This window comes from Uranotaenia lowii, chromosome 2, assembly GCF_029784155.1.
Source record: "Uranotaenia lowii strain MFRU-FL chromosome 2, ASM2978415v1, whole genome shotgun sequence".
In the NCBI taxonomy this organism is placed as follows: Eukaryota; Metazoa; Arthropoda; class Insecta; order Diptera; family Culicidae; genus Uranotaenia; species Uranotaenia lowii.
Genome location: NC_073692.1, coordinates 51,297,509 through 51,311,571, shown reverse-complemented (window position 1 = coordinate 51,311,571; position 14,063 = coordinate 51,297,509).

Genomic DNA, 14,063 nt, shown 5'->3' with positions numbered 1-14,063 from the left:
TGGAACACTCAAAGTAGAGGATGATGTCGACTGGAGCGATGACCTTTTCGAACTCGGGTCCCTGAGCTGCTTCACGAGGGTATCTTTTAAACAAACATGAGAGTTAATATTAAAATTCGGTAATTTTCCACAAAAAAATCCTAAATCTCACCCATCAATCAGATAGCCGACGGTACTATCCTTAACCTTAATCATGGCCGCGTCCAGCAGCTTCAAAACCGCCTCGTTGGGAACCAAAATACCCTGCTTCATCATCTCCTGCAGCTCCTTACCCTTATCGGAACCGGAAGCGACCTCCTCTCGCAGCAAATCGCCGGTACTGAAGTGGGAGAAGTTGTACTTCTTGACGATTTTCTCGCACTGGGTGCCCTTGCCGCAGCCGGGACCTCCCAGCACCCAGATGATCGGGACATTCGATTCACGGATCTGGAATGGATTACATTTATTTTTTTGCAAATGGGTCAGTTGCTGTCAGGAATACTAGTTTACATACAAAAAACACATCGACCGATGCCATAAAACTAAAGTGTGTGTTAGAATCACAATTTTTGTTTTGTAGAATGTTCTGTGTTGGTTTAAGGTTAGTAGTGGAAAAAGTTCAGGAAAGTTTGCATTTACTGATCGTGACTTGAAAAAATAATTATACGTTTTTCAGTGTGATTAAATTCTAAAAAAGCAACTGTACTTTATGTAAATGATCAGAAATTTTTTTTCTCTAAAACTTACTTAATAATCTTTGATAGCTCCCAACTGATTATTAAACAAAAAAAATCTAGGAAATTCTAGCACATCGATTTACTGCAAGACAAATATCAATGGCTACGAAATTCGTGTGGGTTGTTGATGCAAACAAATGGAAATTTTATTACAATTTAATACATCTGTACATCATTTCAAAGTGTTGTAAACCGTATTTATATATTTTTGTAATCAGATCACGCAGGCGAACAGCATTTTTGGCTCCAATAATTTATTAAAAACTGATTTCGAGAATCTTGGACGTACTAAACTCGAATCCTTTTTCAGAGTGGTGATTAGACTAGTTCACTTTTCGGCTTTTTTCGCAGATCACAGCCGGACTCATATGGGTTGTTCCTGATGCATTTTCAAGTATTTCTGCCAAATTTGAGATCAATTGAACCAATCTCTGTTCTGCGCAATGAGTTCTTGTGAAAAAAGTCAATTTTTCTCGAAATTTTTTTTATGAGAGTTCTAGCAAGTCCCTGTTAATATAAAAAGATAATTTCAAGATGCAAGGTGGTTGATAATATTAGCATATTTAGGGATCTGTTTTAGATAATCGTTCAAAATAAACCGAACAAATTTTAAAAATCATTAACCAACTTGTATAGAAATTTTTACTTACAAGTTGAAAGTAAAAAATCTGCAGTAAATCAGAAAAAAATATTTTTCACAAAAGCTTTTTTGCTAAGTTAGCCTTTTTTATTACCTTTCTTTTGATGTAATAAATATACAAATTGGATTAAATAGCAGTAAAGTTATTTACCGATGTTTGCAACAAATTTGAATTGATACAATATTTTCATTCAAGTTTTCTCCACACCAACTTGTGCACAAGCAAAGATATTTTATTCAATCAATTACCCCATGACAAGGCCAGGAGTTAAAAAAAAAGCGCGCGCTTTGATCAAGTTGTATGCAAGTCCTCTTGATGCCAAGTTTTTCAGCTTGCATAAAGCTAAATCTTGAATAGGAACACTGTTATGATTTGAAAACTGATGCATGAATATTTCAATAACTTTGCTCCTATTTAGGCGCTAATTACATTTCAAACATCACATGAATTGTAATAAAACATGAGTATCTAAATGAGAAAAGATTTTGCGAAAAATATTTTTTTCGGATTAACTGCAGATTTTATACCTTTAACTTGTAAGTAAAATTTCTATACAAGTTGGTACTTAATGATTTTTAAAATTTTTTCGGTTTGTTTTGAACGATTATCTAAAACAGATCCATTATTATGCAAATAATATCAACCACCATGCATCCTTAATTATCGTTTTATACTAACAGGGGCTTGCTAGAACTCTCATAAGAAAATTTTCAAGAAAAAACGGACTTTTTTTCACAAAAACTCATTGCGCAGAACAGAGATTAGTTCAATAGATTTCAAATTTGCAGAAATACTTGAAAATGCATGAGAAACAGCCCATATGAGTCCGGCTGTGATCTGCGAAAAAAGCCGAAAACTAGTCTAGTGGTGATACAGCTGGGGGATATGCCAAGTTTTAAAATTAATCAATTTTAAAATTGATAACTGATGGATTTACAAATCGATTTTGAATGTATTCGATCGCTTTTAAAAAATTTATAATAATTAGAAAATTGAATGGGTAACATTATAAATTTTTCTTGCATCACTTTAAAAAAAAGTCTCAAAACTGTTGAAGACACAAAACGTTTTTTAGTATGTTTCCTAAAACATTTATTTCAGTTTAAATTTCGATAAAGCTTCCGTAGAACGGAATTCAAATTAAAACTTTAATAACTTTTTGATCAGAAGTCAAAATTATTCGTGGTCTTGGGAAAAATTGATTACTGATTTGACACCATAATTTTGAAAATCTTTGAAATATTCTACAGTTTGGGTAAGAATTTAAAAATAGAACCGTCGAAGTCTTATAAAGTCAATTTTTTACACAAATTGTTTTTTTTTTAAGAACTCAACATTCCATGCATTTCTGAGTCATTTGGTATCAAAACTAAAATTTCGTCCTTTTTTATTTCCTTTGATCTCCCTTAGGTGATTCTTGATGGTCAAAAAAACGAAACTTTGAACGCTTTGAGGTACTCCTAAATCTAGTCCGATTGAGCGGAAATTTTGCTGAGGGCAATATTTGAGGCTTATCTACAAAATGTAAAAGATTGGTTTTCGAAACTCGACATAACCCACAGTGGTCCAGAACGGGAATTTAGCGGGACAGAATTAATAACGCAGAAACTATAAGATTAGGACAAAAGGTGTCTTGAGCAAAGATGCTCATCAACTAATGCGCATTGATTATACAGTATTAGATATTGGGGCGAGTCATTTTTTCCATGTTTATGACACACAAACTATATTCATTGAGAAGATAGAGTAAAATTGTCTTCTACAAAATTGCAGTCAATGCCTTTTCAAGCAACTTCGTCGAAGACACTAAATTCATATGACGATTAGGAAGCGCACTATGATTTTTTAATTTTTAAATGTTGGAGCGTTTCTATAAAAACAGTTTTCCAGCTCTAACTCCATTGAATTTCTAAACGAAGGTTGCCAGATTGCTCGGTTTTATCCGGGTTTGCTCGGATGTTTAATACAAAATTTGACAAAATTCCGGCACGGCCCGGTAAATTTCTTGCGTTCATCCGTCTATGCGTCTAAAACGAAATTTTTGAGAACTTTTTATAATAGTAAACTGAAAAAGTTTTTTTAAAGCCTGCAATCCGATTTGAAAACTGCTGATGAAAAAAAAAAATTTTGTCATGATTTTCTTTTTGATTTATGTTTAGTAATTCCTGGATTTTTAACCAAATTTGTCCGAATTTTGCCAGGTTTTGAGATAAAATAGTCAAGATATTCTGGCCCGGGTACGTGCTGAAAAAATTCTGGCAACCTTAAAATCCAAAGTTTGTTTTTTTTTCACATTAGACTTACCCTTCAAAGAAAGTCCTCTCATTTTCCGAGGAAAAGACGCATTTTTATCAAACAATTAATAGCTCTAAAATGCAATAAAATAGTAACATAAACGATTTAGCCCCATTTGTGTCCATTTTAGTCAAATTCATACCATTATTGTTAAATTAAATTTCAAAAAAGTCATGTTCCTTGGAAAAACATTTCAATCATGTTTCTAACAGTGTAAACTCAAAGTGTAGCCTAAAATTAGATTTCATTTGCCAGCGGCTATAAAATAGGGGATAGAACACAAGTCTGCTATTGCAATGGTTATGAGATCGAATCTCTGTCATAACATTAGATTCTTTTAGTGGTTTGATTGTTCACACGCTAGAATACAATGTTATTTTGTGTCATTTTTGTGTCATTTTTGTGTCATTTTTGTGTCATTTTTGTGTCATTTTTGTGTCATATTTGTGTTATATTTGTGTCATTTTTGTGTCATTTTTGTGTCATTTTTGTGTCATTTTTGTGTCATTTTTGTGTCATTTTTGTGTCATTTTTGTGTCATTTTTGTGTCATTTTTGTGTCATTTTTGTGTCATTTTTGTGTCATTTTTGTGTCATTTTTGTGTCATTTTTGTGTCATTTTTGTGTCATTTTTGTGTCATTTTTGTGTCATTTTTGTGTCATTTTTGTGTCATTTTTGTGTCATTTTTGTGTCATTTTTGTGTCATTTTTGTGTCATTTTTGTGTCATTTTTGTCATTTTTGTCATTTTTGTCATTTTTGTCCTTTTTGTCCTTTTTGTCCTTTTTGTCCTTTTTGTCCTTTTTGTCATTTTTGTCATTTTTGTCATTTTTGTCATTTTTGTCATTTTTGTCATTTTTGTCATTTTTGTCATTTTTGTCATTTTTGTCATTTTTGTCATTTTTGTCATTTTTGTCATTTTTGTCATTTTTGTCATTTTTGTCATTTTTATCATTTTCATCATTTTTATCATTTTTGTCATTTTTGTCATTTTTGTCATTTTTGTCATTTTTGTCATTTTTGTCATTTTTGTCATTTTTGTCATTTTTGTCATTTTTGTCATTTTTGTCATTTTTGTCATTTTTGTCATTTTTGTCATTTTTGTCATTTTTGTCATTTTTGTCATTTTTGTCATTTTTGTCATTTTTGTCATTTTTGTCATTTTTGTCATTTTTGTCATTTTTGTCATTTTTGTCATTTTTGTCATTTTTGTCATTTTTGTCATTTTTGTCATTTTTGTCATTTTTGTCATTTTTGTCATTTTTGTCATTTTTGTCATTTTTGTCATTTTTGTCATTTTTGTCATTTTTGTCATTTTTGTCATTTTTGTCATTTTTGTCATTTTTGTCATTTTTGTCATTTTTGTCATTTTTGTCATTTTTGTCATTTTTGTCATTTTTGTCATTTTTGTCATTTTTGTCATTTTTGTCATTTTTGTCATTTTTGTCATTTTTGTCATTTTTGTCATTTTTGTCATTTTTGTCATTTTTGTCATTTTTGTCATTTTTGTCATTTTTGTCATTTTTGTCATTTTTTTTTATTTTTGTCATTTTTGTCATTTTTGTCATTTTTGTCATTTTTGTCATTTTTGTCATTTTTGTCATTTTTGTCATTTTTGTCATTTTTGTCATTTTTGTCATTTTTGTCATTTTTGTCATTTTTGTCATTTTTGTCATTTTTGTCATTTTTGTCATTTTTGTCATTTTTGTCATTTTTGTCATTTTTGTCATTTTTGTCATTTTTGTCATTTTTGTCATTTTTGTCATTTTTGTCATTTTTGTCATTTTTGTCATTTTTGTCATTTTTGTCATTTTTGTCATTTTTGTCATTTGGCTGTTTTTTGGAAAAGCGACTAAGTCTTAAAAAATCGATTTTTGGATAATTTTTTTTTGTGTTAACACCAGATCTCCACGTTTTATGCATTTTTAAGTCGAAATGAGCATCAAAATTATAATTTGGATTTTCTTTTGGCCAGTGATTTTCAGGATTTTAAAGACAATCTTCAACAAAAACATTTTATTCGAGATAACACCAGATTTCGACGTTATATGCATTTTTAAGTCATTTGACGATTTTTCCGATTGCCTCTGGTCCGTCTTTGGTGATTTTTTAGGGTAAATATTAAAACCGAAACTTTAAGCGCTTTAATTACCCCTAAATCAAGTCCGATTAAGCTGAAATTTTGCACAGCTTAGTTTGTTGGGCCAATCTACAAAATGTACCTATACGCTCGGTTTTAGAAACTCGAAATGATAAATTGGGCTGCCACCATAATAGTTATGTTCAATTAGTCTTCAACTACGCTTTATTAATGATAGTTTTTGTAATAAAGCCAAAAAAACAATCGCATTTTGGAATTCAAACCAAGTATTGGACTACGAAAAAAAACTGGGTAGATTTTAAAATGTTACGTATCGAAAAGAGATAATCCTTCCAACCGATTTTAATGAACTCGAAGGATAAATTTTCACTTTAAACGCCTACCTTCATTTACTAGAATTTTTACCAGTTACGTCGCATCATCAAACTGTCTTCGAACTACAAATAAATACAAATGATTTCAAAGATATTGTTCATCTAGGGGTAAGTTTTTGGTTATGGTAATGAAAAGTTCCCTCTAGTATGTCTAAATTTTGAACTAACTTTCGAATTTTAAATTCTGTACAAAATCAAAGCTTCCAATCATTTATTTCAAACCATTTTTTCCATCACAATTTTTTTGTTAGTGGAAGTTTTCTCAAGTGATGTGTCTAATCTTTCTGACATGCAACTTACGGGGCTTGTTCTGTCTCGCGAAAGTGCCCTCTTAATCTAGATTAGACTTATGTGAGTATGTACGAAGATGGCACGGCGTCAAGCAAGCAAGCAACTTACTTGCCCACTACTACTGCTGGTCGGCGTCTGCGGACCGGAAGTGGTCACTTTCTGCTTCGACTCGTGCTCCATTGCCATCTGGTGACACATAAACAACTGGATGGCGTGGCGTATGTGATATTTGGAGAACGATGGCGAGGGCGCGCAAAATGGCAGGTGCGAGATTTGAGGCGCGTTTTGTGTGTGGGGGTGTATTTGTGTATTTGTCGTGTTTGATTCGATGTCCTCGAATGTGATATTGTTTGATGGAATTGTTGACAATGGAAATTTATGACGGTTGACAGGTAATTTGTATGATACATAACGCAAGTTGATGAACGCGTGTTTTGATGTTGATGGACGGTGGAGACAAAAAATGAAGGAAAATCATGAGTTGCATTGCATTGACAAATTCGTAGATTCGAGATTATGAGAACTGAATTTTTTCATAATTGTCAACGTTTTTTATTTAGCCAAAAATGCCAACAAGTTTAAAGGAAGTTGATTGCATTATCTATTATATAAAATTCTCTTGTAACGGTGTTTGTAGTACTACTCCTCCAGAATGACCCAAAAGATTTAAATGAAATTATTTTTAAAATATTCTGTAGGCATGCGAATCGGTTTATATTGAATAAAAATAACAAAAAGTCGCACCAATTGTCCGTAATAATTAAATTTGTAATAATTGGAATAAAATAAAAGTCATGGCTTCCATTTTTAAGAGAGAAATTTTCTTTCCTTTGGGCGCCGGGCGGTTTGTTTTTCGTCTCCAAGGTCGAGGCGTCGCGAGCCAACGTCGCTAGAGGATAGTAACCATGACATAGCATACTGATCAGTGAGAATATTTTGGCGCGTATTTCTCAACCAAGCATATTTTCAATGCAAGTGGTGGCAATATGAAGCATTGATGTGATTTTTTTTCTTCTTGATTCCTAGCTCATTTCAACAGCACATGGTTATGAATGACGCTTAGATGTGACTCAGATTGACATTTTGCCGATCGAATAAGAAAAAAAAATTATTTTGCCAAATCTGAAATTGAAATGTCAGGCATCCATTTTTAGAAATTTTCTTTTCTTTCAGGGGTTTGTTTTTCGTATCCTTGGGAGAGGCGTCGCTAGCAAACGTCGTTGCAAGATAATAGTAACCAAAGCATACTGTTCATTGATCGCTGGAAAAAATTAAAAATTAGGCGCCTATTTCTCAACCAAGTACCTATATTTCTTATGCACGTGGGGGCGATATGCAACCTAGATGGGTTTTTCCCATGCTTCTTTGTTCACAGCACATGGTAATAAATGACGCCTAGATGTGACACGGATTGATATTTTATCGATCGAATCAAAACCATATAAACGATTTCAAATATTAAAACCATTTTTAATTCGTGTTAATTTCAGTAGTAATTTGTTGTCCAAAAGATATGAAATAATGGCACTTTGCGGACGTCTGAAAATAAGAAATTGGGAAGCTTTATATTCAATTTCGTATAATCCGATACGCCTAGAACGCTGGACACATAAACTGAACGAGAGTCTGTTCTTCGAGATAGATAAGATAGGATTGAATCAACTTTTAATATGAGCTGAAAGCGTAAAAAGTAATATAAATTCCTGTAATTTCTTAGGTGGAATAAGTGAAAACACGCCATTTAGCAATGAAACATCTACAATTCAAGAATTTTATCTCCAAAATGGCCAGAGAGGATATCCCGAGTGTTGAATCTGAAGCGGATATTCAAAATTATTATAAAGGTCTTTGTAAATCAAGGTCTTTTGGTTGAACAGCATTCAGTGAAATTGAAGTACCAAGCATTAATTTATTCTGGAGAAAACTTAGTATATATCAATGAAAGTTGATAAAACAGACAAACAAGAACAAGTATTAAATTCATTTTGAAGTCTTTTCACTGACGCATCTGAAAAAGACCTATGTGTTTTTTTCACTTGCCTCAATAAATGGAACAAATGTATGTTTCGATTTTTTTTTGTCAACATAAATAATATTTTTTTTGAAAATATTATTTTTTCAGAAAATATGAAACTAGGAACTGTAGTGATATTCGTTTGCATTTGCCCCGGTGTTGCATTTTTGAAATGAACTCACGAAACTATCGAAGCCTGAACAGGTTATTTCATTTCGATCTATTAAATTTTAAAAAATCTGCTTTTCAATTAAATGTTATTAATTCTTAAAAAATATTACATTATCCTTAATGAAATCACAGATCACCACCAACAATGTTCAGGAAGTTTTGAAATCAGAACATTCCATTGCTTCAATTAGAATCTTTAAAACAATGGGTGAATATATCTGAACATATGTTTTCCTCTTTTCAAAATCAATCGTTTCTTTGATTCATTGGGTTAAAGTTTAAAGGAATTAATTTGCATTTTTTGCTTGAATAAAAATAAAAGGAATTTGCAGTATACAAAATCGTCAGATTTGATGCCATGACAAGTGCTGTTTGGGAACATTTTAAGTTGAAATGTGTAAAGTCTACTTTTTACTTATTGGAAATGATTTTGGTGAAAATATGGATTTTAATTCAAACTGCTCCGAAGCATGAGGATGGTGAATAAAAAGCTGTTTGAAAAAGGTTAGTAAAAAATCTTTTCTTATGTGTTTCATTTCTTCAGCTCTAAAAAATACACCATCCAAAGCTAATTGGGAGCTGAAAGCGCTGCGTTAGGCAATATATTCGGCAAATACGCCAAAAATTGTACCGATATTCGAAATTCTATTTTAAAAAAGATTCATAAGCAATACATTCCAATACATGAGAAACTTTTCATTTCGGTTTAACTTTAAACCTTAATGGTTCGGTTTCAACTTAATGTGTGAAAAATACTAGATGGAATACAGCAAATGAAACAAACATATTATCAACATACAGTTATTTATGGAACAAGTTACAAAAATTGGATTTTAAAAAACCCGTTGACTTACAATTCTTAGGTTAAATTTTGATAGAATTAAGCGGGACGATTCGAGTAAAGGGAAAGAAGGAAAATGTTAAGAAAACTAGGTAAAATGGAAAATGGACGCCAAGTTGAACATGGTAACACGAAGTTTACCGGGTCTGCTAGTTATATTCTAAAATTCCTCGCATTCTATGGCGACCGTTAAAAACTGGTCATCATCAATTGAATGATTCATGTTTCACTTAATATCAAAAATTTAACAAAATCTTTAATCCACATGATTAACATTTCTCGCACCCATCCCGAATGTAAATAGTTTGATTCAAAAATAATTTTGCACAACAATCATATCTCATCAACACGAACTGCACCGTGGCACCGTGGCCTGGTTTTTATTTTCCGTCACCTTTGGCTTTTTACTTCTCTCGTTACGATCGCCTGAAAAACATTTCCCGTGATAAATGATGGGCCCCGGACCAAGAGTGAAAAAACGGGAACTGTTTACGTCTACAATGTATCCAATAGAGATAGGAAACTTGTCCGACCCAACCAAGAGAATTCATTAGAATGTTTTATCTGTCAGCCGCTCAATTTCCTCTACAACAGTGTGATGATCATCGTTACACTTTTTAAAAATCACCAAATAAAATCTCAATGAAAAAATCCGCTCATATTTTTCCCTCTTGAGAAAAAATCATCAACACGAACAATGCCATTGAAAAGTATTTTTAGCAAACGTACCGGTGAGATTCGGTAGTGTTGATCTCTGCACTCTACACACCCATCTGTTGGTCCTCAGCCAAGGGAAAGTGTTTGACTGTTTTGAACTACAAGGTCGAGGATTCCTGATGTCCTCATGTCATTTTTAACTTCATGTCTCATCGATTTTTCAGAATCGGAAATAAACCTTAATCTATCGCTCCTTAAGCAGCATACACTCGAAACACCCTATTCAGTTCTCATAATCTCTTCAAATCTATGACTTATGTAAGTGACAGTCTGCAGTTCTAGCTTATGTGCTAAGGGTAATTGAACAAAACAATCCTCTTCAATTAAGAAACAAAATAAACACTTGCAACGCAAAGGCAGTTGAAGCGTTCCAGCAGGTACTCACCATGATTACAAACTTGATTAGACCAGCCTTCTGGACAAAATCCACAAGTAGATAATACTGGAATGGCTGGGTAAGATTCACTCACGCACTTGGAAAACGCGCGGATCAAGATGCGCTCTACTTCTGCTTCGACCGAACGAGATACACCGTCTGCCGGGTTTAGGGATTACGCCGAGCGTCCGTCGGTGATTTGGCAGGAAAAGTCTAGCTAATAATATGTATGTACTAACTAGAGGCGAGTCGTGTGTTTTCTCTGGCTACAAACAGTTTACGAGATCAATTATCTCTCGCAGCAGTCGGTGGCGGCGTTCAGTCACTGACTTTTACTCACTGACTACTGGCTACCGTTGATCTTACTGAACGGAGACGAGATGCCGGCAGATTTATAGAACGATGAGATAATCCAGCTTCGGTTGCTGATCTGCAAATGATTAGTAGTTAGTATACAAACTAAGCGTTATTATGAAGCGTCGGTGAACTTTTTTTCTGTACACAGCGATTTCGAGTTTTTAAAGATTTTTTTAATTATAAAATGTCCTTATTCTTATTTGAAATAAACATTATTTTGAAATTTCAGGACTCTAATAAATCATTGCAGTCGTTAGACCGGACCGAAAAGGATGTGTAGTCAATATTATTCGAACAAACCAAATTTTTCAGTTTGCAAACTTTACTTTGAACCGTTTTAAGAGCTAAAATGAATAAAAGTTTATTCCAAAAGTCCATTCAATGTTTAACAACGGCCTGAACCTAGACATTCGGTATTTCGTCCATTCGTTCTAACATCCATTGGAACTCATTAGTTCCCCTATGCCTAACATCCTTCTATTTCGGCGTGATGAATCCTGATGAAACTAGAAGATGCTATACGAAACTGAAAAAATATCGATTTTCTTGAAAATGTGAGTGAATTGGAAAAAATTTGTTCATCAAGTTATGTCCCGAGACGGTATATCTATACACTGAGGTTTTTTTTTACGCGGTATTTCGTCCCGCGTAAAAAAAAACCGCGTAAAAAAAAAAACCGCGTAAAAAAAACCGCGTTAATTCGAAAATCCGCGTAAAAAAAAACCGCGTTAATTCGAAAATCCGCGTAAAAAAAACCTCGTTAATTCGAAAATCCACGTAAAAAATCAATTTTAATTAACAAATTTGTGCAAAAAAGCACGTTACTAAAAAAACGCGTAAGAACCATGATTATTTGAAAGTTTGCGTACAATGATAGTTTATTTTTAAGATAAAAATTAAAATCAATAGTGAGGCTTATTTGACAGTGTGGAATTCAGATCGTCTCATGTCTCATGTCTCAGGTCTCATGTTCCATGTCTCAGGTCTTAGGTCTCATGTCTCAGGTCTCATGTTCCATGTCTCAGGTCTCAGGTCTCATGTCTCATGTCTCAGGTCTCATGTCTCAGGTCTCATGTCTCAGGTCTCATGTCTCAGGTCTCATGTCTCAGGTCTCATGTCTCAGGTCTCATGTCTCATGTCTCATGTCTCATCTCTCATGTCTCAGGTCTCATGTCTCATGTCTTAGGTCTCATGTCTCAGGTCTCATGTCTCATGTTCCATGTCTCAGGTCTCTTGTCCCATGCCTCAGGTCTCATGTCTCATGTCTCATGTCTCATGTCTCATGTCCCATGTCTCATGTCTCAGGTCTCATGTCTCATGTCTCATGTCTAATGTCTCGTGTCTCAGATCTCGAGTCTCATATTTCAGTTCTCAAATCTCAGGTCTCATGTCTCAGGTATCAGGTCTCAAATCTCAGGTCTCATGTCTCAGGTCTCAGGTCTCTAGTCTCAGGTCTCAGGTCACAGATCTCATGTATCACGTTCTTAGTTTCAGAGCTAAGATTTTCCCAACTACAAAAAGATTCTAAGTGTTTTCTTTTGAAAAAGTCTTAGAATATTTTCTCTGAAAAACCACGTTAATTCGAAAATCCGCGTAAAAAAAACCGCGTTAATTCGAAAATCCGCTTAAAAAAAACCGCGTTAATTCGAAAATCCGCGTAAAAAAAGCCGCGTAAAAAAACCGTGTAAAAAAAAACCACGTAAAAAAAACCTCAGTGTATATATAAAAAGCAATTTCTGTGGGTTTGTTTGTTTGTTTGTTTGTCCTCTATAGGCTTAGCCGTCTTAAGAGCTAGAGAGCTGAAATTTGGCATGGATGCTCATTAAGACCAGGAATGATGAAAAATGTTTTTAGATTTTCGGATGAGCCCTTCTGAAGGGGGTCGTCCATACAAGGCAAATATTGTTTTCGCGTTATTGACGTTATTTTTCGTCGGATCGTGATGAAAATATGCACATGGGGCTTTTGAAAGATAAGAAATCGATTTCAGGTATTGAATTTGGGTTCAGGGGTCGGCAAAAGGGGTCGTTCATATTAACATTTCAATATTTTCGTGATATTGACGTTATTGTTTATCGGATTGAGAAGAAAATTTGCGCTCGGATATTTTTAGAAACATGCAATTGGTTGCCGGTATCAAATTTTATGTAAGGGACCAGCCAAAAGGGTCGTCCATATTGACTGTTTGCAATTTTTGCGATATTGACGTTATTATACATCGGATTCAGATGAAAATTGGTCGCCAGAAAGATCGTTACGATTCTTCTAGGAACTTCCAATGGAACGTCCTTCATCAGCGGAATCTTATGAGATTCTTGATTTGGAAGAGTGTAGCGGGTCGCTGAAGAAAAAAGGTGAAAATAATAACAATCCGATAAATATATCGGAATTGGAAAAACAGGTAATCGTATCAACTTTTCATCCAATTTCAGTTCAACTTTATCACACATATTTGAAGGTGGTTCCGAGCTCAACTCGAACTAAATCGATTGTTCGAGTCTATAAAGCGAAAAACCGCTGCGTAGAAACGCAGCTGCTTATGCGCCACGGCATATTCAGGGAGAGAATGCAGATATTTCTCATTATGGGAAAAAAAATTATAAAACAATAAAAACAAATTAATTTATACAGAACATTTGTAGGTTTCCAGAAAAGCATATTTTACAGATTGCTGGGTTTCCAGCAATTGAGTTTGCTGATCGTTCCCAGCTGGAGATTTTTCTGGAAAACCAGCGGAACAAAACCAGTTTTTTTTTCTGGAATTCAGCACTTCAAAATTTGCTGTGTATGTGTCTTTATCATTTTTGAGTAATCGATAAGAAGCGTTTCCTCATGTTCAAGTTACCAAAAACACAAATTGTTGTTCGGAGTTTGTACTTAAAATTTCTCGAAAAAAATATGACTACTGATGTGTCACATGTGAAAAATATTCGCATATGAGTATCTTGACCTCTCTATTAATTGCCCGTTGTAGAATGATTTCGGAAAATAAAACTTGTTACCTCAACTAGGGCCGAAGGAAGAACTGACTCATGGGAGGGATTGGGTGTCCTATTTTTATCTATGACATTTTGCTCGAATAATGCTTGAATATAAAATATTATGTTTGAATAGAGGAGAATGGGGTAACGTGGGCCATGGGGAAACTTGGACCACTCTTGATATCTCAGC